The sequence below is a fragment of the Salvelinus alpinus genome, chromosome 19 (genome assembly GCF_045679555.1).
Source record: "Salvelinus alpinus chromosome 19, SLU_Salpinus.1, whole genome shotgun sequence".
Lineage (NCBI taxonomy): Eukaryota > Metazoa > Chordata > Actinopteri > Salmoniformes > Salmonidae > Salvelinus > Salvelinus alpinus.
Window position 1 is genome coordinate 40,138,501 of NC_092104.1, and position 25,978 is coordinate 40,164,478.

The 25,978-nt window shown below is 44.6% G+C and overlaps 1 protein-coding gene and 1 long non-coding RNA gene across 3 annotated transcripts in view; one reads left to right on the plus strand and one right to left on the minus strand.

Annotated features, from left to right (window-relative positions):
* LOC139545576 (nuclear receptor subfamily 6 group A member 1-A-like) overlaps positions 1-25,978 on the plus strand; it is a 99,556-nt gene that overhangs the window by 23,085 nt on the left and 50,493 nt on the right. The window lies entirely within an intron of this gene.
* Positions 1,705-16,108, minus strand: LOC139545575 (uncharacterized). Of its 2 annotated transcripts, none has more exons than XR_011669094.1 (3): positions 15,824-16,108; positions 6,017-6,096; positions 1,705-1,945 (listed from the first exon to the last, which is right to left on the minus strand). It is a non-coding gene; the product is annotated as an uncharacterized lncRNA (long non-coding RNA). The 2 variants fall into 2 exon arrangements; XR_011669093.1 differs by having other exon boundaries at positions 6,012-6,096; positions 15,824-16,103.

Below are 25,978 nucleotides of genomic sequence, written 5' to 3' on the forward strand. Positions count from 1 at the left end.
TTTAGTGCATTGGGTTGAATGCATTACATGGCCTGTCCACCCTTGGTAATGTGCAGTTGTAGCCACAAGGGGGTAGTAGTCACATAGTATTGTTTTCACAGGATATACATTATGACTTCCAGTTGTAGTTTGGACTCGGTGAACTCAAAACTCATATGGAAATACTTGGCCTCGTCCCAATACATGCTTTTTCATTGTCCTCACATAACTGGGCGAAAGTTTGACGCACTTTTCGAAAAGTCATTTAAGAACAGAGGTTTTTTCATTCCCATATGTCTACGTCATATCAGAATGCAGCCCTTACTGTTGTTTCAGATTCATTCCTTTATTCATTTGAATTACATCCCTGCATGAAATGGAGTTGATATACACTGAGGAAGGACAGATGCTTGAGCAGTGGATTTCAGATTTTTCAGATTTGAAATCTGTGTGTGCTGAAAAGAGACTGAAAGAGTAAGTGAAAGTATAACATGTACCTCTGGGAATTTGACTTTTTTTTACTTTTGTGAGTTTTTTTGTTGCATTTGATTGTCAATGGTCTATTTTTCCTCTAACACACTGATCACATGTTATCTTTAAAACATATTCATTTTCCATTAAAGTTGTCTACAAGTGCATCGTAAAAAAATAAATAATGTTTCTTTGTCAATGCTTGTGTCAGCCATTTTACATTTGAGTCATTTAGCAGATACTCTTATCCAGAGCGATTTACAGTAGCAATTAGGGTTAAGTGCCTTATTCAAGGGAACATCGGCAGATTTTTCACGTAGTTGGCTCAGGAATTCAAACCAGCAACCTTTCGGTTACTGGCCCAATGCTCTTAGCCGCTAGGCTATTCAGCAGTCTTGGTTTATTTGTGAAGCGTCTAAGTGCTGTCCCATCTCTTCATTTTCACCTTTAATGATTTATGATCATCCCAGATTTGATTCATTCCCCGTTTCGTTTAGCCTCTGCTTGATGCAACTTGCCTTGGCGTACAACTCGGGTTCAAGCCTTCAGAGTGTTTCAAGGTCACCCAGAAGTGGGCCAAGCTGTTCCCGGTGTCAGTCCCTATAACTTCCCTGTGTGTGATGACAAAGCCGAGCTCCAGCGCGATAAACATGCAGGTCTTTGTGTGGGTGACTAATGTATGTCACAAACAGACCCTTCTGAGTAGAGAGTCTCTTTGCAGTACACCAGCCTCCAAGGACTTACAGTCTCAGAGAAATCTGGGAACGATGTTGTGATGACAGTGCATTTGCTGTAATTGTTGTGTGTGAAATGTGTATCCTCATGTTTTAAGACAGTGAGAGGCATTTTAGTTTCAATAAATCATTTTCTATACCGTTAGTAGGGTATATGACAGGCCATGATTGTAAATAAGAATTTGTTCTTAATTGACCTGCCTGTTAAAATAAAGTTACATTACAAAAGATTTTAAATAAATGCGGACAGCGTGAAAGAATCTACTGTAGTTGCAATAATGGTGTGCTGTGTGTTTTTACCAAGCTAGTTCAGAGACAGGGGAAACCCAGGCTGGTTTTCATTGTTCCCTCAGATTCTTTCCCACTGTAAAAAAATGATAAAACAGGCATTGGGTCTGGCCTGGCTGAAAAACGTCAATGTGTTGGAGATTTCCCAGCATGTTAACAAAACCTTACAGGGAAATTACTGACAGATTATTTCCATATGTCTGTATCTCCTCCAATTACAGAAAAGGCCAAATTAACTTTACAAAAATTTCACTTTTTATTTAAGGTCAACTTGACCCGAAACTGAAAAATGTGTGAAAACGTGTTGCTCTGTTCCCACCCCTGTGATTGTTCTTGCCACATCTGCTGAGTTGAAACTTTATTTCAGGCTCTTTTCTTTTGGCATAATGAAAGCGTGAACACTCCCAGCTGTTTGGTGAGTTCCTCAGCTGGCCTTCCAATACTGGAGCTCTCTTCTTGACCACAGGTCTCCTCTGAAAAAGGAGATTCTTTATTTCAAAGCAACTAAATAAAGGGTACATAAAAAAAAGGAACTGAAAGGTCCACTAAACAGTTAATCCTGTGACATAGGGTGTCGCTGTCCTCAGCTTCCCGTTACAGAAGGGGAAATCATTCTGAAATAAAAGTACTGTAAAACGTGCACTGATCTTATGATGAGAAGATTGAGTCACTTCGCCAAAACACATGATCTACCATAAAAATCCAAGGAAATGGAATTACATTGCCTTGTAAAAGTATTCAGACCCCTTGGATTTCTTCACATTTTATTGTGTTAGAAAGTGGGATTAAAATTGATTTACTTGTAATTTTTTTGTCAACTACCTACACAAAATATTTTTTTTATGTCAAAGTGAAAGATATATAGATAAAAAAAAAAATTCATAACTAAAATATAGTCGTTGAATAAGTATTCAGCCCCTAAATTAGTTGAGGAGTAAAATGTGGCTTAACAAATCACAGAATAAGTTACATTGACTCAGTATGTGTGAAATAATAGTGGTTGACATACCCGTTGTCTGTCCCCCATACATACAACATAAACTCAGCAAAAAAAAGAAACATCCTCTCACTGTCAACTGCGTTTATTTTCAGCAAACTTGTGTACATATTTGTATGAACATGACAAGATTCAACAACTGAGACATAAACTGAACAAGTTCCACAGACATGTGACTAACAGAAATGGAATAATGTGTCCCTGAACAAAGGGGGGGGGGGGGGGTCAAAATAAAAAATAACAGTCAGTATCTGATGTGGCCACCAGCTGCATTAAGTACTGCAGTGCATCTCCTCCTCATGGACTGCACCAGATTTGCCAGTTCTTGCTGTGAGTGTTACCCCACTCTTCCACCAAGGCACCTGCAGTTCCCGGACATTTCTGGGGGGGGATGACCCTAGCCCTCACCCTCTGATCCAACAGGTCCCAGACGTGCTCAATGGGATTGAGATCCGGGATCTTCACTGACCATGGCAGAACACTGACATTCCTGTCTTGCAGGGAATCACGCACAGAACGAGCAGTATGGCTGGTGGCATTGTCATGCTGGAGGGTCATGTCAGGATGAGCCTGCAGGAAGGGTACCAAATGAGGGAGGAGGATGTCTTCCCTGTAACTCACAGCGTTGAGATTGCCTGCAATGACAACAAGCTCAGTCCGATGATGCTCCACCTCCAAATCAATCCCGCTCCAGAGTACAGGCCTCGGTGTAAAGCTCATTCCTTCAACGATAAACGCGAATCCAACCATCACACCTGGTGAGACACAACCACAACTCGTCAGTGAAGAGCACATTTTCCCAGTCCTGTCTGGTCCAGCGACGGTGGGTTTGTGCCCGTTGTTGCCGGTGATGGCTGGTGAGGACCTGCTTTACAACAGGCCTACAAGCATTCAGTCCAGCCTCTCTCAGCCTATTGCAGACTGTCTGAGCACTGATGGAGGGATTGTGCGTTCCTGGTGTAACTCAGGCAGTTGTTGTTGCCATCCTGTACCTGTCCCGCAAGTGTGATGTTCGGATGTACTGAGCCTGTGCAGGTGTTGTTACACGTGGTTTGCCACTGCGAGAACGATCAGCTGTCCGTCCTGTCTCCCTGTAGCGTTGTCTTAGGCTTGTCACAGTACGGACATTTATATTTATTGCCCTGGCCACATCTGCAGTCCTCATGCCTCCTTGCAGCATGCCTAAGGCGTACACGCAGATGAGCAGGGACCCTGGGCATCTTTCTTTTGGTGTTTGTCAGAGTCAGTAGAAAGGCCTCTTTAGTGTCCTAAGTTTTCATAACTGTGACCTTAATTGCCTGTAAGCTGTTAGTGTCTTAACGACCGTTCCACAGGTGCATGTTCATTAATTGTTTATGGTTATTTGAACAAGCAAGGGAAGCAGTGTTTCAACCCTTTACAATGAAGATCTGTGAAGTTATTTGGATTTTTACGAATTATCTTTGAAAGACAGGGTCCTGAAAAGGGACGTTTCTTTTTTTGCTGAGTTTATGTAAGGTCCCTCAGTCAAGTTTCACAGATTCAACTACAAAGACCAGGGAGCTTTTCGAAAGCCTCATAAAGGGCAGTGATTGGTAGATGGGTAACAATAACAAATCAAACATTGAATATCTCTTTAAGCATGGTCAATTTAATAATAATGCTGTGTTTGATGTATTAATCCACCCAGACACATCAAAGATACAGTCAACCTTCTTAACTGAGCTGCAGGCAAGGAATGAAACTGCTCATGGATGTTACCAGTAGGCCATTGGGGATTTTAAAACAGCTACAGAGTTCAATGATTTGATGGGAGAAAACTGAGGATGGATCAACAACGTTGTAGTGACTCCACAATAATGACCTAAATGACAGAGTGAAAAGAAGAATACAAAAATACAGAATAAAAATATTCCATCCTGTATGCAACAAGGCACTAAAGTAATACTGCAACAACAAAAAACACAGCAAAGAAAAATACTTTTTGGCCTAATTGAAAAGCCTTATGTTTGGGGCAAATCCAACATAACACATCACTGAGTAACTGCCTCCTTATTTTCAAGCATGGTGATGGCTGCATCATGGTAAAGGTATGCTTGACATCGGCAAAGACTGGGGAGTTTTTCAGGATTAAAATAATTGGGATGGAGCTAAGCACAGGCAAAATCCTAGAGGAAACCTTCTTCAGTCTGCTTTCCACCAGACTTGGAGATTAATTCACCTTTCAGCAGGACAATAACCTGCAACACAAGGTCAAATCTACACTGGAGTTGCTTACTAATGTAACGGATGTGAAATGGCTAGCTAGTTAGCGGTGGTGCGCGCTAATAGCGTTTCAATCGGTTACGTCACTCGCTTTGGGACCTTGAAGTAGTAGTTCCCCTTGCTCTGCAAGGGCCGCTGCTTTTGTGGAGCGATGGGTAATGACGCTTCGTGGGTGACTGTTGTTGATGTGTGCAGAGGGTCCCTGGTTCGCGCCCGTGTCGGGGCGAGGGGACGCCGTAAAGTTAAACTGTTACACTAAGAATACAGTGAATGTTCCTGAGTGGCCAAGTTACAGTTTTGATTTTACTTGAAAATCTATGGCAAGACATTAAATGTATTATTCTTAAAACATTTTTTGAATTTTTATTTCACTTTGACATTACACAGTAGTCTGTGTAAATTGTTGACAAAAAATTACAATTAAATCAATTTGAATTACACTTTGTAATAAACTTTTTTTTTAAAGAAATCCAAGGGTTCTGAATAGTTTTGCAAGGCACTGTACATGGTAAGTATAATTACATAGTGTTGTATCTTTGCAATGTTGTTTTTACTCCTGGATAGTACAGTAGAGTCTACAGTAGAACATAGAACATTAGTGCCGGCTGTATGTTTACATGTTATCTGTTCTCCTATCCCATCACTCTGGGTGTTTGTACCGCAGTCTGCATTCATTGATCAGTGAGTTGTTCTCATGTAAACCCACCGACAGCAATGAATGTTTATTGCAGCATTAGGAGGTGGACCTCTTAACTAAGTCCAGTATGGGAAGTAACAGAAGATGATGTAAAACCAGGAGATTTACAGGAAGTGTCTGTCTTCATCCCTCTCTTCTTGCCGAGTGTCTCTTTAAAGGTGGCCCTCAGGGTACATTTAACGGTCGATGGTTTTGGACAGATGCTCAAACTCACCGACAGCGTTGAATGTTTACTGAGGGCACCAGGAGAAATGTCTTGTCCTTTAGTTGCCACACTCATGTCCCTAGATCAGCAACCACTCGCCTTTGTTCAGCAACCACTACACCACATAATATAGGCTGCTGTTTCCAGGCCAGCAGATATAGGAGGCCACTCATTTCTCTTGGCCAGCATGTTCAATGTGGACGCCCAGTTTGTTACCACCCATGTTGTTGTTGAGTTGCTAATAGATTTTGATGAGGTGCCAGCAGGGGAGGAGAGGAGAGTCATGATGTTGGTTTTCCCGAAATAGTCATTCCTACAGCTGTGGTGAATACCATAGTCATCTTCCTCTTCTGCTGCTGCTGCGATGAAACTTGTGACTGCTAACAAGACTCTTACCTTACCTAGCCCAGAGCAGCGCCTCTTTCTCCCCCAGCATATTCCATCTCCTCCTCACACACGCTACACATCCCAGTCACCTGTGCTGTGGGGAAAACAGACGAAGAAAAAGGAAAGAGCCTGAATATAAAAATCCAAAACGGCACGTCAATCAACCCTCCAAAAATGTCTTGGAGAAATGGAAGCATGTTGTGATGGTTAGCTAAGCGCGTGTTGTAGAGATCCCCCCCTACAGCATAAACCTTTGCAAAGTAGCATTGTTAGTAGTTTGACGGCTGTTCCCTTTACCCTGCTCTGAATCCCAGCTCTGTACTGCACGGGGAACACAGCATCTTCCTGTTTCAGCCTCTTTGAGGTTGGAAACTCATGCAGTCATGTTTTATTCATGCACACTTCCCATTCGGCTGCTCCTCTTAACTGTGTAACATGCAGCAGGGATTTGAGACACTTCTCTTTCTTTTGTTCTTTTTTGTAAACTTTGGCACACAAATCTGGCATTTAGGATGGGTGGGGAATACAAAAGCCTGGTTCAAATATTATGGAATATAATGAAACTAATTAGTTTTGTTGAGGGTTTTAGAATGTGTCTCGTATAGAGCAGTGGATTACAGGCTTCCTGTCTCTGTTAGTTCCATCAAACATGAAATAATGATATAATTGATTGGTTCTCCAGACCTCAGTTTGCTGCGTTAGCTTTGTCTCTTCACCTTTAGGCTGCTTTACGAGACCCATGAAATAATAGACTGTTCAGGTCCTTTTGCATTCTGACACAGTTCACTGAGGCATCACTATGCCTTTACTGCAGTATTCTGTTGTCATGTTTCTCACATTCAGTCTAATTTCATATATTCCATGAGCGTTAATATCTGTAGCAAGTTAGCTGATTACAGAGGACTTAACAAAAAATGGTTGGAAAAGCATTCTTCTCTTATGTCTGTCCTCAGTGTTCCCCCAGTTTCAAGGTAAGCAGTGATTGTTTTTCAGTCTGGTCAGAGATTCCTAAAAATGAATTTGGCGTTGGGTTGGCTGTGGTCCCTACCTTCCTTGGCACTTGTACAATTTAGCTGTCTGCCCCAAGACACACAAGGGCTTTTCATTCTGGAATATTTCTTTCCTTTTCCCCTCTATTCATTTGACTGAACTTTTATCCTGTTTGCATGCAGAACAGATTGGCAGCCTGACTCAAATCCACACATGCTGTACTTCCTTATAAAATAGTTCTGTCTAAGACCGCCCAGGCTGATATCACTGAAACAATCTGTAATTTTCCCTCAACTTTGCATGAGGGAGCAAGCTGTGAAATTCGAACTGAGAGTTCGGGACTGTTTGTGAGTGTTTGATTGAGTTACCGATAGTGAGCCAGTTAAAACCCTGAGACCTAAGAGAGAGACGGTGTCTGTAGTGAGAGAGCGAGGTAGGGCCACAGAGTTAACTGGATTTACTTGAACACTGTCACTGAACCCACTTGAACCCTGCGGCATCAGCACATTCCAGAGGTCAGAAATGAGAAAGCACACAGTGTACTCTCTGACTGGCTGACGTCATGGTGCTCAAGTCCATCAACAGGATCCTGGATTCTAACGTTACCTATCTGACACTAAGAAACCAGGTCAGACTGTTGTCATTTGATCTAATACAATGTACAGTAGACATGAGTAGACTGCATTTAAACGCGTAAATATTTCAATATTCCGCGGCCATGTTCTTCTGAAATGTGTTGAAAGCATTCTGTCACATACTGTAAATAAATAAAATAAATCAAATTTATTAGTCACATACACATGGTTAGCAGATGTTAATGCGAGTGTAGCGAAATGCTTGTGCTTCTAGTTCTGACAATGCAGTAATAACAACAAGTAATCTAACCTAACAATTCCGCAACTACTACCTTATACACGCAAGTGTAAAGGGATAAAGAATATGTACATAAAGATATATGAATGAGTGATGGTACAGACGGCATAGGCAAGGTGCAGTAGATGGTATAGAGTACGGTATATACCTATGAGATGAGTACTGTAGGGTATGTAAACATAAAGTGGCATAGTTTAAAGTGGCTAGTGGTCCATGTATTACATAAGATGGCAAGATGCAGTAGATGATATAGAGTACAGTATATACATATACATAAGAGATGTGTAATGTAGGGTATGTAAACATTATATTAGGTGGCATTGTTTAAAGTGGCTGGTGGTGCATTTTTACATAATTTCCATCAATTCCCATTTTTAAGGTGGCTGGAGCTGAGTCAGTTTGTTGGCAGCGGCCGCTAAATGTTAGTGGTGGCTGTTTAACAGTCTGATGGCCTTGAGATAGAAGCTGTTTTTCAGTCTCTCGGTCCCTGCTTGGATGCACCTGTACTGACCTCGCCTTCTGGATGATAGCGGGGTGAACAGGTAGTGGCTTGGGTGGTTGTTGTCCTTGATGATCTTTATGGCCTTCCTGTGACATCGGGTGGTGTAGGTGTCCTGGAGGGCAGGTAGTTTGCCCCGGGTGATGCGTTCTGCCGACCTCACTACCCTCTGGAGAGCCTTACGGTTGTGTGCGGAGCAGTTGCCGTACCAGGCGGTGATACAGCCCGACAGGATGCTCTCGATTGTGCATCTGTAGAAGTTTGTGAGTGCTTTTGGTGACAAGCCGAATTTCTTCAGCCTCCTGAGGTTGAAGAGGCGCTGCTGCGCCTGTAAGCACTCTTAACCTGACACTTTCAACATGCCGGCTCTAAAAATACTCTACCGAGTTTCTTCAGGCTTGAGACATGCCCTGACATACACATCACACTACGTGTCTGACTGTCCGTCGGCATTACACAACGACCTGGGACACTGTCATTTAATCTCATAGCTTCTTAACCTTTTAGTGCAGTGGGCTAAGTCAGGGTCACACAGAGTGTTTCTTGGTGGTCTTGAACAAGTCTACTTTGAAACAAAAGTATACACTTCACACACATGTTTATGGGCTTAAAAGAAAAGACGATACCTGTACCATGTCAGATATAGAGTTTAAATTAATTACATTTTGAGTTTGCATCCCAATATTACACTTTATATGAATCACAGAAGACTGAAATATAGAAAAACTGTTTCACCAGATTTGTCAGTATTATTATTATTTTTTTGTAATTAAATATTAATAGCATTCCACCCATGAGGCCACTAGGTCATTTGACTGCAGGAAACGGCTACAGACACATTTAATCACTTCACGGAGTGGTCTGAATTTTGATAGAAAACACAATCAAATCCCACAAATATGCCTTAATTGCCATGTCAGTCAGAACATGTGAGAACAAGTAAGATCTGACAAATTATTAACTGGCAGAATTGCAAAATTCTCTTCTAAATGAACTCATTTTGTATTAGATTTAGTGTTGCAGTGGGGTAGTATCATATTAAGTGTCACGTTATAGTGGAAAAGTAGTTGATGTCTCCTACAGTTTCGTCTAGCTGCTATGGTATGCATAGTTGTAGCGGCAGGGTGTAGTATTATATGATATGGTATGATATTCAGAGGCTCAGGTGGAAGAAAGGACCACCCCTGGGTTCCCCAGCGCTGAGGGACTACTACTCTGAGATCTCTCCCAGGCAGAGCGCCAAGCCTCAGTCTGCCACGCCAAGCCTCCAGAACTCTCCACGTGCCACCTCTGACTCTGCCAAGGCTCCGGGTGTTTAATTTCCAACCCTCAGCCCGCCAGCCAGAGCCATTTTTTCTCTTTAATGCCAAAAAGCACTGAGTTAACCTTCAATGCGCTCAGGCAGCGCAATCTAACCCTCCGTGCGGTCACAGTTAGCCTCTTCCCTTTATGTGAAGGGAGAGGTTATCTGTGTAAGAAGACAAATAAGTATGTACAGAGGGAGTGTTGTGGTGTTATACAATGGTACTAAACACTACATCACTTCCCTCAGTCCTTAGTCTGGGCTGTTTGTTGAACGGTTCAATGTCTATCTCCTCACATCCACTGCGTCTGGTAATCGTTCTCCCTTGTCACACACTCAGACTGGAATGCTCGTTTGTGTAAAACCAGTTGTAAAATGTGTTGGGATCGGACAACATCTCTCTCTCTCTCTCTACTGATGAAGTGAGATCCCTCCCTCGGTCTGCCATCTCTTTTGACCCCACAGTGGATAGGTCCTGTCACCTCAGCCTGGTTCTGCTAGAGCGATCCCGAGAGGAATATGACGTCATCTTCTCTCAGATCTGAAGCAGCACTGGCTCGGTTTAATCAAGCTGATGAATACGTTATAAGCTCTTTCATGAGAAGTTTTGAAGATTGCTAACATAAAAAGCGATGGAGCCCTTTGTGGGTGTCTACTGGATTTAGCTGTGACATTTCTCCGGTGTCTGCTGTCACATTTGTCTCAAGGAGCCTTTTTTCATTGGTTAGGTGCACTGGCCCCTTAAACACGGGCTTTGTCACAGTTCTCAGACCAAAATCCACAAATGTGGTCCTATTATGCATTGTTATCAGAGCTATAGTACGCCTGTACAGTCCAGTTGAAGATGCTTTAGTAATGTCGTTAAAGAACGCATAACCAACATATTTTTCTTAACACACATTTTTTTCCCCCTCAAGGGTGACCGCAACAAAAAGTTACACAACATTTGTTTATGGCACATAATCCCTGCTTTAATCTGTTGTGTAGACGCAGTGCAGTCATGGCATCATCTCCAAGCCCAGAGGGTTAGCGTTTCTCCTCTGACGACTGTTTGCACTCACTGCACTCTGGATCACAATAAATAAGGCATGCAGCTGCCCGCCATCTCTCCTTCCCCTTCCCCTCCCTCTATACTCTCCTCCTCCCTCCTCTTCTCCCGCCTGCCTCTCAACCCCCCCTGCTGGGGGCGCGAAGGAGGGATGTCTCACACAGTGAGATTTAAAATAGCACGGAGGGGCAGGGAGGAGAGGCACCGCACGACGAAGCAGTGCTGATTTCATATTTCCGTTATCACTAGGAGCCAGTGGGCTGAGCCAGCATGGGAATGACCTGAATATAGATGGAACTTTCATTTGTCCCGGAGCTGTGCTGCCTTATGGCAGGTATTGACATGCCAAGTCAACCTTTGTTCTCAGTAGAATTCCACATAAGGCACGAGCAGGATGGCCGTGGATGTTGCCAGGAACCCTTTTGTCTTCTCTGCATGTCAGTAGTTCATGTGTGGGCCGTGGCATCTTATATTCTGATCTTCAGAAGAGGACAATCTGAAGAGGACAATCCCGTGCCCATCCATCAGTGTAAAGTACCACTCAGAGAGCTGAGCATCTCTATTCCTCAGGAGTCTGCCTCTGCGTTACAGCGTGAGCCTCGGGCCCAGCAGCACACTGATGACAGTGAGGCCCCCGCCTCTTCACAAAGTACACTCTGTAATGACTATTTAGTCTTTCCCATTCTATGTATGAATAGCAGAGTTTGGGCATGGTCAGGTATTGGCATACCATTTGGCAAGCCAATGCTCAATCAGTGTCACTCATAATACTGCTGATTTGATTTCACTAAAGTAGCACATTACAACTCTACAATGTGCTGTTAATAAACCTCCATGCTTTCCTATTGGCTCAAAGTACGGTACATGTAGCTATCTGCTGTGGTGTACCCAGTCAGTGGAGCAGGGTTGAAAGCATTGATCCAGAGAGTTAGTTAGTTGTATAGAGTCTTAACCCCCCTTCCAGGCAGTTCCTTCCTCTAGCTGCATGAAGAAATCTCAGCTGAATTCATGTCTCCTTTCAGATTTCTAAGAGGCGTTAAACCTTTCTGGATTAAAGTAGGTAAGCTGACAGGCAGAAGATTGTATTAGCTGGTGTGTTGGCACAGCTTAGAATTTGATTTCCTTCTCGCTGACCTGGTAGACAGCATTGTTGTGTTTTTCCATTTTAAATTACAGCAAAAACATCCCTAATGTTTCTTTCTCTTCCCATGTTTTCTATCGTTCTCTCTCTCTCTCTCTCTCTCTCTCTCTCTCTCTCTCTCTCTCTCTCTCTCTCTCTCTCTCTCTCTCTCTCTCTCTCTCTCTCTCTCTCTCTCTCTCTCTCTCTCTCTCTCTCTCTCTCTCTCTCTCTCTCTCTCTCTCTCTCTCTCTCTCTCTCTCTCTCTCTCTCTCTCTCTCTCTCTCTCTCTCTCTCTCTCTCTCTCTCTCTCTCTCTCTCTCTCTCTCTTTCTCTCTCCATCTCCCTCAAAGCACTGACAGCATACTTCTGTGAACACATAATTTATCATCTGCTAAGCCATGCTGATTATAGAGCTTTCCCCACAGCCCTTATCGGTTGCTGAGCCTGCTTTTCACTCCACAGCTGCCAATTATATCCCGGCCCGGCCGGCTGGCCTGCAAACAGACCTGGTCTGTCAGCCAGCTGCAAACTGATGGAGGGCTTGGAAATACATGTTATAGGCTTACCCGTACACTGTGAATAGAACAGTTATGGTTTGATATAGGGACTTGACCTCAGTGAGTGTTGCATTAGGGTGATAGTTGAATAGCATTACCTTAAACCAGGCAATGGATGCCAGGAGGATGGTGGGGATGTGACAGTGCTCGGTTATTAGGAGAAGAGCCTGTGGGGAGGGTATGTATTGCATGCAGATAGCGGCTCCCCGGCCTCTCAGCTGATGTAATGTGACGTCTGATTGTCAGTGTAATGGGAAGAGACGTGCACATCAGAGCAATGTGGGTCAGAGAGGCAGATGACCAGCCTGCGGCCTGTATCTGCTGCCGCTGCCTAATCTGCTCTAACACAGCCAGAAGGGACTCCTAATCGACCCTGATATTCACTGAGCACACATTACGCTCTCTGCTCCCTGGTTCAGCATAGCTGTGGAGGGGAATGGAGGATGGAGCCTCAGTTTGTGACAGACAGCGTTTCCATTTTACAAAGATGTATGTTTCCTGATTTATGTTTTCGATGAGAAATGTTCAGTGGAACAACAAAATGATTCAACTTCAAAGGAAATAATCAAGACCTGATCCATCCCTTGTAAAACAGCCCACGAACCATTAAAACAGACTGAAACCGTGTAGGAATGGACTAGGAAGTTGAGAATCCTCTATTTTCCTCCGGTGATCTCCGATCGAGCACAGAGCGATGACAAGACACCGTTCAGGAAACTAGAATGCCAATTTATATGTTACGCTTAACAAGGCAAATTCACTTTAAGCCAAATTCAGATTTCACACTTGAGATGTATCTCATCATCTGGGCTCCTTTTCATTTGATGTAATAACCACACTGGTCGGATCCTTCTCCACGGTCTTACAGGTTTTAAAATATTCGTGAAGAATTCTAAAATGTATATTTGAGAATTCTGTGGTATGGCAGTAAGATATCTACTGTATGCAGAGTGCTGATGTAGAGTGACGGATTCCAACATGGTCATCGGGGACAGAGATTGTACTAGAGAGAGAGAGAGAGAGAGAGAGAGGGACTTTTTGCAAAGGTTTGTAGGGCACATCTGTGGGGTCTTAACAGCCCCGTCATAGCCAGACGGAGGTGACAATGAGGCCTTGAAGTGTGGTGACATTTTATGCTCAGACTGCTTTTTTACAACTATGGAAAGGCTCTGGAGAATCTGCCACTGCTTCATCAAAGCCAGTCATTTCCTGTCCATTTCAACCCCCATCCCACTACCCTGATTCCACGTCTGCTAATCCCACCCCCGCAAACCCCCTTGCCCCCCCCTTGCCCCCCTGCCGGCGCCCCTCCTGGCACCGCGCCTGCCCGTTCCACTCCACTCTGTGCTATGCTGCCCTGGGCCGGGCCAGGCTAGGCTATGTGGCTATGTGCTTTGTGTCAGCAGGCTTGCGGCTGAGCATTAACAAAATCCTCATTGTCCAGCGCGGGAGTGGTGACTCGCTGTTTGGTTTTCTATTCAAATCCAGGTAAAGGGGCCTGAGAGATCCAGCCTCAAAGCAAAGTCCAGTCCCAGCGCAGGGCAGGCTACAGGGCCGGAGGACAGGTTGCACAAGCTCTCAAACCCTGCACCCAAACACACTCATATCTCAGCCTCAAAGATCAACAAGTGATAACGGTTTTAGTTTTAAAAATCTGTTTCGGACTAAAGCGAATACTTTCAATTCATCAATAGACTTTCATTGATTCCTCTAAATATTGACGGATATTGAATGTAACTTCTTGTTTCCAGACTTCCATCGTGGCAACACAGATGTGTATCAGAGTAACAAGACTCCACATGTAAAGGCATCTCAAAGGACTACTTGTACTGGGCCTATATCCTGGGGATGTGGTACACATATGCACACCAAATACTTTTTCTCTGTTGATTCTCCCCAGAGCCATAGCTGTTTTTAACGATGCCTATGGAAGACTGTCTGTCTTTAGTCCACAGCTGTGCAGCTATAACATTTGTTTTTAAAGCTGCTTTTCTAGTGTCATCAATGACGTGTCCGTATATTATTGTAGTTTAAAAAAAAATACTTGTTGTGGTATTTTCAAGTTTTGTCATAATCCCTCTTTAATGTCTGTTCTTCTCTCTGTCACTGTGTCGGTTTGTTCATGGGATTTGGGCAATGTTTTTGGTGTTACTAGTCCCTCTCTCAGACAGCTTTTGTAGTGGATTAAGGGCTTTGGACAAAGCAGACACGACAAACAAGATAGCTGGGGACAGGCTGTATTTCCTGTCACTCAATATATTCCAACTCCTCCGACCCCCCCCCCCCCACACACACAAGATGCCGGAAAAAAACACCAGCCATTCTTATAATTACACTCCTCTCTCTCTTCCTCTTTCACTGCTGTTTATAAACCTTCTTGGACATCCTACGTTGCATTTTTTACTTCTCAGCCTCCGAGCACATTACTACTTCACAGCAGCTATGTTTTTTCTGTGTACAACTAGAGTCAAAGAAAGGGGAGGGGGAAGAGAGAGAGAGATACTCTTTGAAAAGCCAGTCAAAAGTGAAGCATGGTCACCTCTAACCCGGGCCAGGCATCCCCTCCTCCAGCACCCTGAGCAGCAGCTGGCTGCCTATCTCTCACTGCTCTAATGGCTGACACGGCGGTCTGGATGGGGCTGGACGCTTTTGTCCACAGTTCCTCTCAGTCAAACAACTACTACTGCTACTGGGCGCACCCAACATTCCCAGGGACCAGCGTTATGAAACACATGCAGACATACAGGGAAACGCACAGGGATGCATTCATTCACACACACACACACACACACACACACACACACACACACACACACACACACACACACACACACACACACACACACACACACACACACACACACACACACACACACACACACACACACACACACACACACACACACACACACACACACACACACACACACACACACACACACACACACACACACACACACAGACATACTTTGTCTACCGCACACAATCTCTCTGGAACTCGCTCTTTCACACAGACCCTCTGTTTAAAGCACACATGCTCTCTTTAAGACAAACTGTACCTCGCACGCATACTCTCCAATGCATACACACACGTTATAAGAACCACACACAAACATGCCCTTTGAAAGACAATCCAACACTTACACAATCCTCTTCTTTATAAACAGTCATATTACCAATAGGTAAGTGGAAATCATAATTGCACTTCTAGTACACTCAACTAAGCCATCAGTGAGCACATACAATAAGGCACTCATTCAGAAATAATGCATAGAAGTAAAGCATAGAAGATTGTGCTAATAAGGTGTATAATGGGGAGAATGTGTTCTATTCAGAGCCACTCAGACATCATGCAGAGGGGAGCGACTGGCACAGTGTGGCCAGAGGTGAATTGTTACAAAAATACAGATTGTAAATGAATAGATACTCACTGAAATAATAGCGGACAGTTATTCAGTTGAAGTTCGTCGATGTTATTGCAGAAAGTGGAAAAGTGTATAGGTGGGAGAAAAGGGAAGAAAAAAACCCCTCCGTAGCCGGTCGAACAGCTAACTTCCCTCAAGTGCACACGTTGAAAAGTTAGTGTGGAACTGAGGGGAATGGGTTCTTCTCTCTCCCTCCCTCCCTCTCTCCCTGCCTCTGTCCCACACACACAAACACACATACTCAAACACATTCACACACGCTGTCCGATCTTCTGATGTCCTGCCCGATCTGTCTGTCTCTCTCCCTCTTTCTCTTTCTCTTTCTCTCTCTCTTTCACACACACTCTAACTCTGTTTTTCCTCCCTGTGTCTCACCCCACTCTCTCTCACTCTGTTTCTCTCCCTCTCTCTCACACACACACACACACACACACACACACACACACACACACACACACACACACACACACACACACACACACACACACACACACACACACACACACACACACACACACACACACACACACACACACACACACACACACAGACGCATACAAACATGCATGCACATACACACAAAGGAGCTTCGCTACGCAAGTTATTAAACTGCTCCACATTTAATTGCATGAACTATATATGAACCAGTTGATGGACAGGAGCACATTTAGTCATGTGTTAAAGAGGAAAAACAGTTATTGGTTGAGACTTTGAGAGCCAGGGGCTAGGGCTCAGTGATTGGGCAGTGTTCAGACCATTGAAAGTAGAGCCCTCTCTATTGAATGGCTACTGGTGTGGGTGGGGCCTGTGTTTGGGTGACAGACTGGCTCTGAAAAATTATCCTGAGAGTTCAGCTACTCTGCCAACCAGAGCAGCCTATGCAGAGAGGAGGGGAGAAGTGGGGTGATGTTTAGTATTTGTGAAAGGAAGGAGTCTGCTCACCAATAGTTTTATCATCGAAATATAGTATTTTTTTTTTAAACGACACACGTTGGAGTATACAATGAAGAATATCAACTAAAATGTCTTACCCAACTGTTTGAATAAAAACATGTATAAAATATATTTAGCATCATTGACGGTACATACAAGAACAATTCTGATCTCATAATAGTTTGAAACAGATTAATTTGAGTCTCCTCGGCTTTTGTCTAGTCTCGCTTGCCAAGGATGGCGATTTCTCTCTTCGCCACCCAGTAGAGGCCGGCTAAACCCCTCGTGTCCCACAGAGCCTGACATCTACATGTCTCCCTGAGATGCACTAGCTGGATGCAGCCCCATACTCCTCCCTTTGTGTGTCTTTCCCCCTCTCTCCCTCTCCCCCTCTCTACCCAGTGATGACGACAGGCCGGGCCCGGGAGTGCTGCCAAGTGCTTTCATTCACACCTGATTAGATCACAGTGACCTCGATAACATCACTCTGCTCCACGCCCTGCACTGGGACACAAGCCTTTTGTTTGGGTTGAGAAAATAATGTGTCTGCACAAATTGACGCTAAATTAGATGGAGGGGATATTAATGTAGAAATGTCTGAAGATGTGAGAGGGGAGAATGTGCGCGTTACAGAAGAGGTGGATATAATATCTTACAATGGGGGTTATTGTACAGTATTGCATGTCATTGGAAGTGGAATGTGTACATGTAGGTATGTTATGAAGGAAAATGACCCATTGTCTCTGTCGGGGAGTGCTCTTACACTGAGGTGGAAATATTGATTCATGGAGCCGGTGACGGCTGAAAATGACTGTCTTTCAATGTTTTTACATTTAGTCAGATTAGAGGAGAGTTTGGGAGCCATGGCTGTGTGTTCGCGCGTGTGTGTATAGGTGTGTGTGTAGGACACAGGACTGACATCAGTGCCATCTGAGACAGCCCTACATCCCAATGACGATGAAAGCTATTTCAGCACAGTGGTTTTATGAGCGTGATCGCATCAGTCTATTTTCTGTAACCTACATTAACATATCGGGCGATTCCAAGGCGGCATGGCCAGCAAATATTTTTGGTATCACAGATTGTTCTGGCAATTTTCACATAGAAACTTCATTAGGAGGAAGGATATTTAACATGCTTTTTACATTTGTACCACAAATCCTTTTTGAGAAAATCATGATGAAAGGGGCCATTTTGGGCCCTTTTTAGACTTACTGTATACGTCCCTCTTGTGGTACATGGTACAGACAACATCTTGGTGTCATAATACTCCTTATAGTGTGCTCTAACATATGGATTATGTCTATATTCTGAAGCAAAAAAAATCGCATTCAATTATTCAACATTACAAATATATATATATATTTATTTAAGTGCCCATTTTGATTTTGCTTATTTTTTTTTACATATTGTTTGAAACAATATACTCTTCAAACACATCACATATCCAGAGTGGGCGCTCTGCTATTTTTAAAGAAGTTATCCATTTTATACATAGAAATGTACATTATAGGTCATTAACCAATCACAGCCCTCCTGTAGGATTGCACATTCAGCAAATCACCAGCAGAGGGACTTCCCTTTGAATCCATTTTCACATTCACTGTGTTGGCGGTGCTCATGTGTGGTTTCCAGGTGTTTGATGCCGTTCTATTTGCTCCGTTCCAGCCATTATTATGAGACATCCTCCCCTCAGCAGCCTCCACTGGTGTCATGTACGGTTCACGCACCATTGGGTCTTACAGGAGGCTTGTATATGTCTAAAAAGTACCTAAAATGGCCACTTTCAACATGATTTTCCCAATAATGGTTTGTGTTACAAACGTAAAAAGCATATCAAATATCCTTCCTCCCAATGAAGTTGCTATGTGATGATTTGTCAGAACATTCGGAGATACCAAAAATATTTTGGGCCCATGCTGGTATGGAATCGCCCGATATTTTCATCTACATGGATATAACTGCACCTCTGTTTGCTATCCATGCTATTTATCAATGTTTCTCTTATATCTTCCTCTGAGGAGCTAGTGTGATTTCCACATGTTCAGAGAACCTCTGGTACAGAGCTGAGGCATGGGGGCCGATGGGGATGGGGAGGGGGAGCACGTCCTGCAGCTGTGCCTCTGATGACAGGCCTGTCCTCGACCTGCCCTCCATCAGACTAAACACAGACCTGTACAGGCTCTCTGTGCTGCCTGGCCCTAGCTGCTTACTGCCACACACCATCCTACAGCTCACATGGAACCTACGGTATACTACAAAAACACGCTAGCATGAGCACGCACACACACATGCTCGCACTCACACCCACACACACACAAACACACACATAGGGACGATACCAGTATCACTATTTTTTTTATCCATGTAAAAAATGTAAACACAAATCAGACCAAACTATTAGGTCCTTTAAAAACCTGCTGTATGTAAAATATTGTGTGCTTTGGGTTCGAGCCCAGGCTCTGTCGCAGCTGTCCGCGACCGGGAGGCCCATGGGGCGGCGCACAATTGGCCCAGCGTCGTCCGGGTTAGGGAGGGTTTGGCCGGCAGGGATATCCTTGTCTCATCGCACACTAGCGCGATGCCGGGCTTAGTGCATGCTGACCAGGTCGCCAGGTGTACGGTGCTTCCTCCGACACATTGGTGCGGCTGGCTTCCGGGTTGGATGTGCATTGTGTCAAGAAGCAGTGCGGCTTGGTTGGGTTGTGTTTCGGAGGACGCATGGCTCTCGACCTTCGCCTCTCCGAGTCCGTACGGGAGTTGCAGCGATGAGACAAGACTGTAACTACTACCAATTGGATACCACGAAATTGGGGAGAAAAAAGGGGGTAGAAAAAAAAGAAGATATTGTGTGCTTTAGCTTGGAAAATAAATACATGTAACTCTGGAAGACGACATGATGATGTTTGCTTCCAACATTAGGGCTGTTTTCCTAAAGAAGTTTCCTTGCCACGATACAAACGACTATCGCATTACTGGTAGTAGTCACTTTAATAAATCTACCTACATGTACATATTACCTCAATTACCTCGACTAACCGGTGACCCCGCACATTGACTCTGTACCGGTACCCCCTGTATATAGTCTCGCTATTGTTATTTTACTGCTGCTCTTTAATTACTTGTTCCTTTTATTTGTTATTCTTATTTGTATTTTTAAACTGCATTGTTGGTTAGGGGCTTGTAAGCAAGCATTTCACTGTAAGGTCTACACCTGTTGTATTCGGCGCATGTGACTAATAACATTTGATTTGATTTAATTTGGTATCGTCCCGGCCCTATACACAGACACACACACACACTCCCAATGAACACATACACACACACTCCCAATGAATACACACACACACACACACTCCCAATGAACACACACACAAACACACAGTCTCATGTTTTATGGGGATGCTCTGTTCACCATGTCTTCTTTGATACATCAAAGCATTTTTTTGTGGGTGGGGATATGGGGATATGGGTTAGAGAGTGCTGCTGGATCACACATTGCCCATGTTGCATCATACTGAGTTGTGTGTTTCAGGGAAAGGTGCAGTGCGTCTCTGATGAGGTTCAAATAGTGGACGTGTCCTCTGTGTATTCATTGGCCATCTGAATGGATGGTCCCAGCAGGGTTTTGTGACCGCAGCAGATCTGAGAGAGTCATGCCTGCTTTTTCTGTGCCACGGTGAAACTAGGTCACTGGGCTGTCAGTTGTGGTAGTGCATGCATGCGTGCGCTCGCGTGCGTGTGTGTGTGTGTTTAACGTTGTAAAATAGGGCTTTTACATAAGAGTGGGATGTGTTCAACAGATATGCAATACCACTGTTGCAGAGATTCTCTCACACTGCAGTACAACGAGAGAGAGAGAGACTTGGTTGAGATCCCTAAGAACGTCAGAAAGGCAGGCTCTTATTATCATAGTCAATGTGCAGCGTGTAGAGAGAGTGGAGGAGATTAGATGCTTCTGGCCTTTGAAGTATATTTTCCATTCATTGTGTGATGGCAAACTCCATCATGTATTTGAGGCAGCACTGATAAGGGGCATCTGTTATAATTGCAGTGGCATTAAAAACCCTCGTGAGAAATAATATAAAACTATCTCCTACCTTGTTTAAATGAAAACGTTTCCCTCATTTCCAGTAAGTGTCATTAATGTGTGTTATTGTAAATCCAAAGAGGCCAGCATAACAATGAGCACATAGTTATAGGAATGCATTTCCAAATACACTATATATACAAAAGTATGTGGACACCCCTTCAAATTAGTGGATTTGGCTATTTCAGCCACACCCATTGCTGACAGGTGTGTAAAATCGAGCACACAGCCATGCAATCTTCATAGACAAACATTGGCAGTAGAATGGCCTTACTGAAGAGCTCAATGACTTTCAACATGGCACAGTCATAGGAAGCAACCTTTCCAACAAGTCGGTTCGTCAAATTTCTGCCCTGTTAGAACTGCCCCGGTCAACTGTAAGTGCTGTTATTGTGAAGTGGAAACGTCTAGGAACAACTACGGCCCAGTCGCGAAGTGCTAGGCCACACAAGCTCACAGAACGGGACCACCGAGTGCTGAAGCGCATAGCGTGTAAAAAATCGTCTGTCCTCGGTTGCAACACTCACTACTGAGTTCCAAACTGCCTTTGGAAGCAACTTCAGCACAAGAACCGTTCATCGGAGCTTCATGAAATGGGTTTGGAGCAGTGGAATCGCGTTCTCTGGAGTGATGAATCACGCTTCACCATCTGGCAGTCAGATGAACAAATCTGGGCTTGGCGGTTGCCAGGAGAACACTACCTGCCCCAATGCATAGTGCCAACTGTAAAGTTTGGTGGAGGAGGAATAATGATGTGGGGCTGTTTTTCATGGTTTAAGCCCCTTAGTTCCAGTGAAGGGATATCTTAACGGTACAGCATAAAATGACATTCTAGACGATTCTGTGCTTCCAACTTTGTTGCAACAGTTTGGGAAAGGCCCTTTCCTGTTTCAACATGACAATGCCCCCGTGCACAAAGCGAGGTCCATGCAGAAATGTTTTTTTTGAGATCGGTGTGGAAGAACTTGACTGGCCTGCACAGAACCATGACCTCAACCCTATCGAACACCTTTGGGATGAATTGGAACACCGACTTCGTGCCAGGCCTAATCGCCCAACATCATTGCCCAACCTCACTAATGTTCTTGTGGCTGAATGGAAGCAATTCCCCATAGCAATGTTCCAACATCTAGTGGAAAGCCTTTCCAGAAGAGTGGAAGCTGTTATAGCAGCAAAGGGGAACCAACTCCATATTAATGCCCATGATTTTGGAATGAGGTGTTCAACGAGGATGTGTGTACATTCTTTTGGTCATGTAGTGTATAACATGTAAAAGTCACAGTCCATAATCTGTCCTTTTTCATAGATCCCTTTTACACATCAGCAACTATTTCACCAGAGTGGTTAAATAATTGTTGGTGTTTTGAGTGTTTGATTGGATAGTTTTTGTCCAAAATCTAACCCCTTGTTTTGTCTTATTTCTCACTTGTTTGGTAACTATCTTTTAGTCAATTTAGTAATAGTCACTAGCCCTCTCTTGGAATGGGAGTTGAAGGAGAAGACTTATCTCGGAGGATGTTGATATTAGTGCAGTGATCGACCTTCACAGTGTTAAAAACGGAGCAGGGCTCAAATTGCAGGGCTGGATGTCGAGGTGGTGCAACCATTTGATCTCCTGTGTTGGTGTGTGCTGCTCGGCTCTTTGAACTTCACTTTGGACTCTTGGCTTCTTCTGATTGGCTGGGGTTGGGTGTCAGGATAGGGCTTCTCTATGAGTCCTGGCCTGGTGCGTTCACTCACAGTGGGGTGAACAGGGGCACAGGGAGAGGACCTCCCCCCACCCTCCAGGACCCAACGAGTGGGGTCAGGGTAACTGAACGTCCCCAGGGGCCCGAGGGGAGCACCATGACAGGATGTCCCTGAAGAGCTGTGGTGACAGGCATTTAACCCTCAGATCCTGTTGCAGGGTGTTGTTGATGTGCAACAGAGCAGCGCCAGACCAAACACTGCAGACCTCACAGAGGTGTCTGAACATGCCCGGCCTGCACTAGGACATATACTCACTCCCCACTCATCCAACCCCTACCATACTTACTTACTCTGGCACTATACCTGCCTTACTCTGGCTCCATACCTGCCTTACTTAGGCCCTGTAATTCCCATTTCTGGCAGTATATCTGCCTTACTCTGGCCCTATACCTGACTTACTCTGGCTCCAAATCAAATCAAAGTGTATTTGTCACGTGCGCTGAATACAACAGGTGTAGACTTTACAGTGAAAGGCTTACTTACAGGCTATAACCAATAGTGCAAAAAAGTTATTAGGTGAACAATAGGTAAGTAAAGAAATAAAACAACAGTAAAAAGACACACTTGACTTACTCTGACCCCACACTTGACTTACTCTGACCTCACACTTGACTTACTCTGGCCCCACACCTGACTTATTCTGTACCCACACCTGACTTACTCTGGCCCCACACCTGACTTACTCTGGCCCTATACCTGCCTTACTTCTGGCCCCACACCTGACTTACTCTGGCCCCACACCTGACTTACTCTGTCCCCACACCTGACTTACTCTGGCCCCACACCTGACTTACTCTGGCCCCACACCTGACTTACTCTGTCCCCACACCTGACTTACTCTGTCCCCACACCTGACTTACTCTGTCCCCACACCTGACTTACTCTGGCCCTATACCTGCCTTACTTCTGGCCCCACACCTGACTTACTCTGGCCCCACACCTGACTTACTCTGTCCCCACACCTGACTTACTCTGTCCCCACACCTGACTTACTCTGTCCCCACACCTGACTTACTCTGTCCCCACACCTGACTTACTCTGGCCCTATACCTGCCTTACTTCTGGCCCCACACCTGACTTACTCTGGCCCCACACCTGACTTACTCTGGCCCCACACCTGACTTACTCTGGCCCCACACCTGACTTACTCTGTCCCCACACCTGACTTACTCTGGCCCCACACCTGACTTACTCTGTCCCCACACCTGACTTACTCTGTCCCCACACCTGACTTACTCTGTCCCCACACCTGACTTACTCTGTCCCCACACCTGACTTACTCTGTCCCCACACCTGACTTACTCTGGCCCCACACCTGACTTACTCTGGCCCCACACCTGACTTACTCTGTCCCCACACCTGACTTACTCTGGCCCCACACCTGACTTACTCTGTCCCCACACCTGACTTACTCTGTCCCCACACCTGACTTACTCTGTCCCCACACCTGACTTACTCTGTCCCCACACCCGACTTAGTCTGTCCCCACACCCGACTTATTCTGGCCCCACACCTGACTTACTTCTGGCCCCACACCTGACTTACTCTGGCCCTATACCTGCCTTTACCTCTGGCCCCACACCTGACTTACTCTGGCCCTATACCTGCCTTACTTCTGGCCCCACACCTGACTTACTCTGGCCCCACACCCGACTTACTCTGGCCCCACACCCGACTTACTCTGGCCCCACACCCGACTTACTCTGGCCCCACACCCGACTTACTCTGGCCCCACACCTGACTTACTCTGGCCCCACACCTGACTTACTCTGGCCCTATACCTGCCTTACTTCTGGCCCCACACCTGACTTACTCTGGCCCCACACCCGACTTACTCTGGCCCCACACCCGACTTACTCTGTCCCCACACCCGACTTACTCTGTCCCCACACCTGACTTACTCTGGCCCCACACCTGACTTACTCTGGCCCCACACCCGACTTACTCTGTCCCCACACCTGACTTACTCTGGCCCCACACCTGACTTACTCTGGCCCCACACCCGACTTACTCTGTCCCCACACCTGACTTACTCTGGCCCCACACCTGACTTACTCTGGCCCCACACCTGACTTACTCTGGCCCCACACCTGACTTACTCTGGCCCTATACCTGCCTTATTCTGAGCCCATACCTGATCCACAGCATACACACTTAAACCTCTTGAAGCTAGGGGGCAGAATGTATAAACATTGGAAAAATAACGTTCCCAATGTAAGCTGCCTATTTCTCAGGTCCAGATGCTAGAATATGCATATAATTGACAGAGTAGGATAGAAAACACTCTAAAGTTTCCAAAACTGTCAAAATATTGTCTGTAAGTATAACAGAACTGATTTTGCAGGCGAAAACCTGAGGAAATCCATCCCGGAAGTGACTCTTATTTTGAAAAATCATTGTTCCATTGCCTGCCTTTCGTCCATTTAAAGGGATATCAACCAGATTCATTTTCCAATGGCTTCCTCAGGGTGTGAACAGTCTTTAGACATAGTTTCAAGCTTTTATTCTGAAAAATGAGTGAGATTTATCAAAACGTGTCAGTGGATAGACGGATGTCCTTCCATTAGTTCATGCGCGCGACACTGGTTGCTCGACATTTTCTTTCTCTCCAGTATTGAATAGTTTACAGTCCGGTTGAAATATTATCGATTATTGATGTTAAAAACAACCTGAGGATTGATTATTAAAAACGTTTGACATGTTTCTACGAACTTTACGGATACTATTTGGAATTTTCGTCAAGCCTTGATGACCTGCCTAAGGCTGTGGAATACTGAACATAACGCGCCAAACAAATGGAGTTTTTTTGATATAAAAATTATCTTTATCGAACAAAAGGAACATTTATTGTGTAACTGGGAGTCTCGTGAGTGCAAACATCCGAAGATCATCAAAGGTAAGCGATTAATTTTATTGCTTTTCTGGCTTTCGTGACCAATCTACATTGCTGCTAGGTGTTCTTAATGTTTTGTCTAGTGATCGATAAACTCACACAAACGCTTGGATTGCTTTCGCTGTAAAGCATATTTTCAAAATCTGACACGACAGGTGGATTAACAACAAGCTAAGCTGTGTTTTGCTATATTGCACTTGTGATTTCATGAATATAAATATTTTTAGCATTTTTTTTATTTTATTTGGCGCTCTGCAATGCAGCGGTTGTTGATGAAAATGATCCCGCTAAAGGGATCCATGCGTCAAGAAGTTAACATCACTTCTCCAAAAATATATATCTAACAAAGCTGAAAAGAACCAAACCGATATTTTTTACCCCTTCAGCAGCACACATTTAGTCACTGCATGGTTTACATCAGAATGGGAGGAGATATTCTGTCCGGGCTTGCTTCATGTGGTTGAGTCTTCCACAGTACACATTTAGAGGCCCAAGA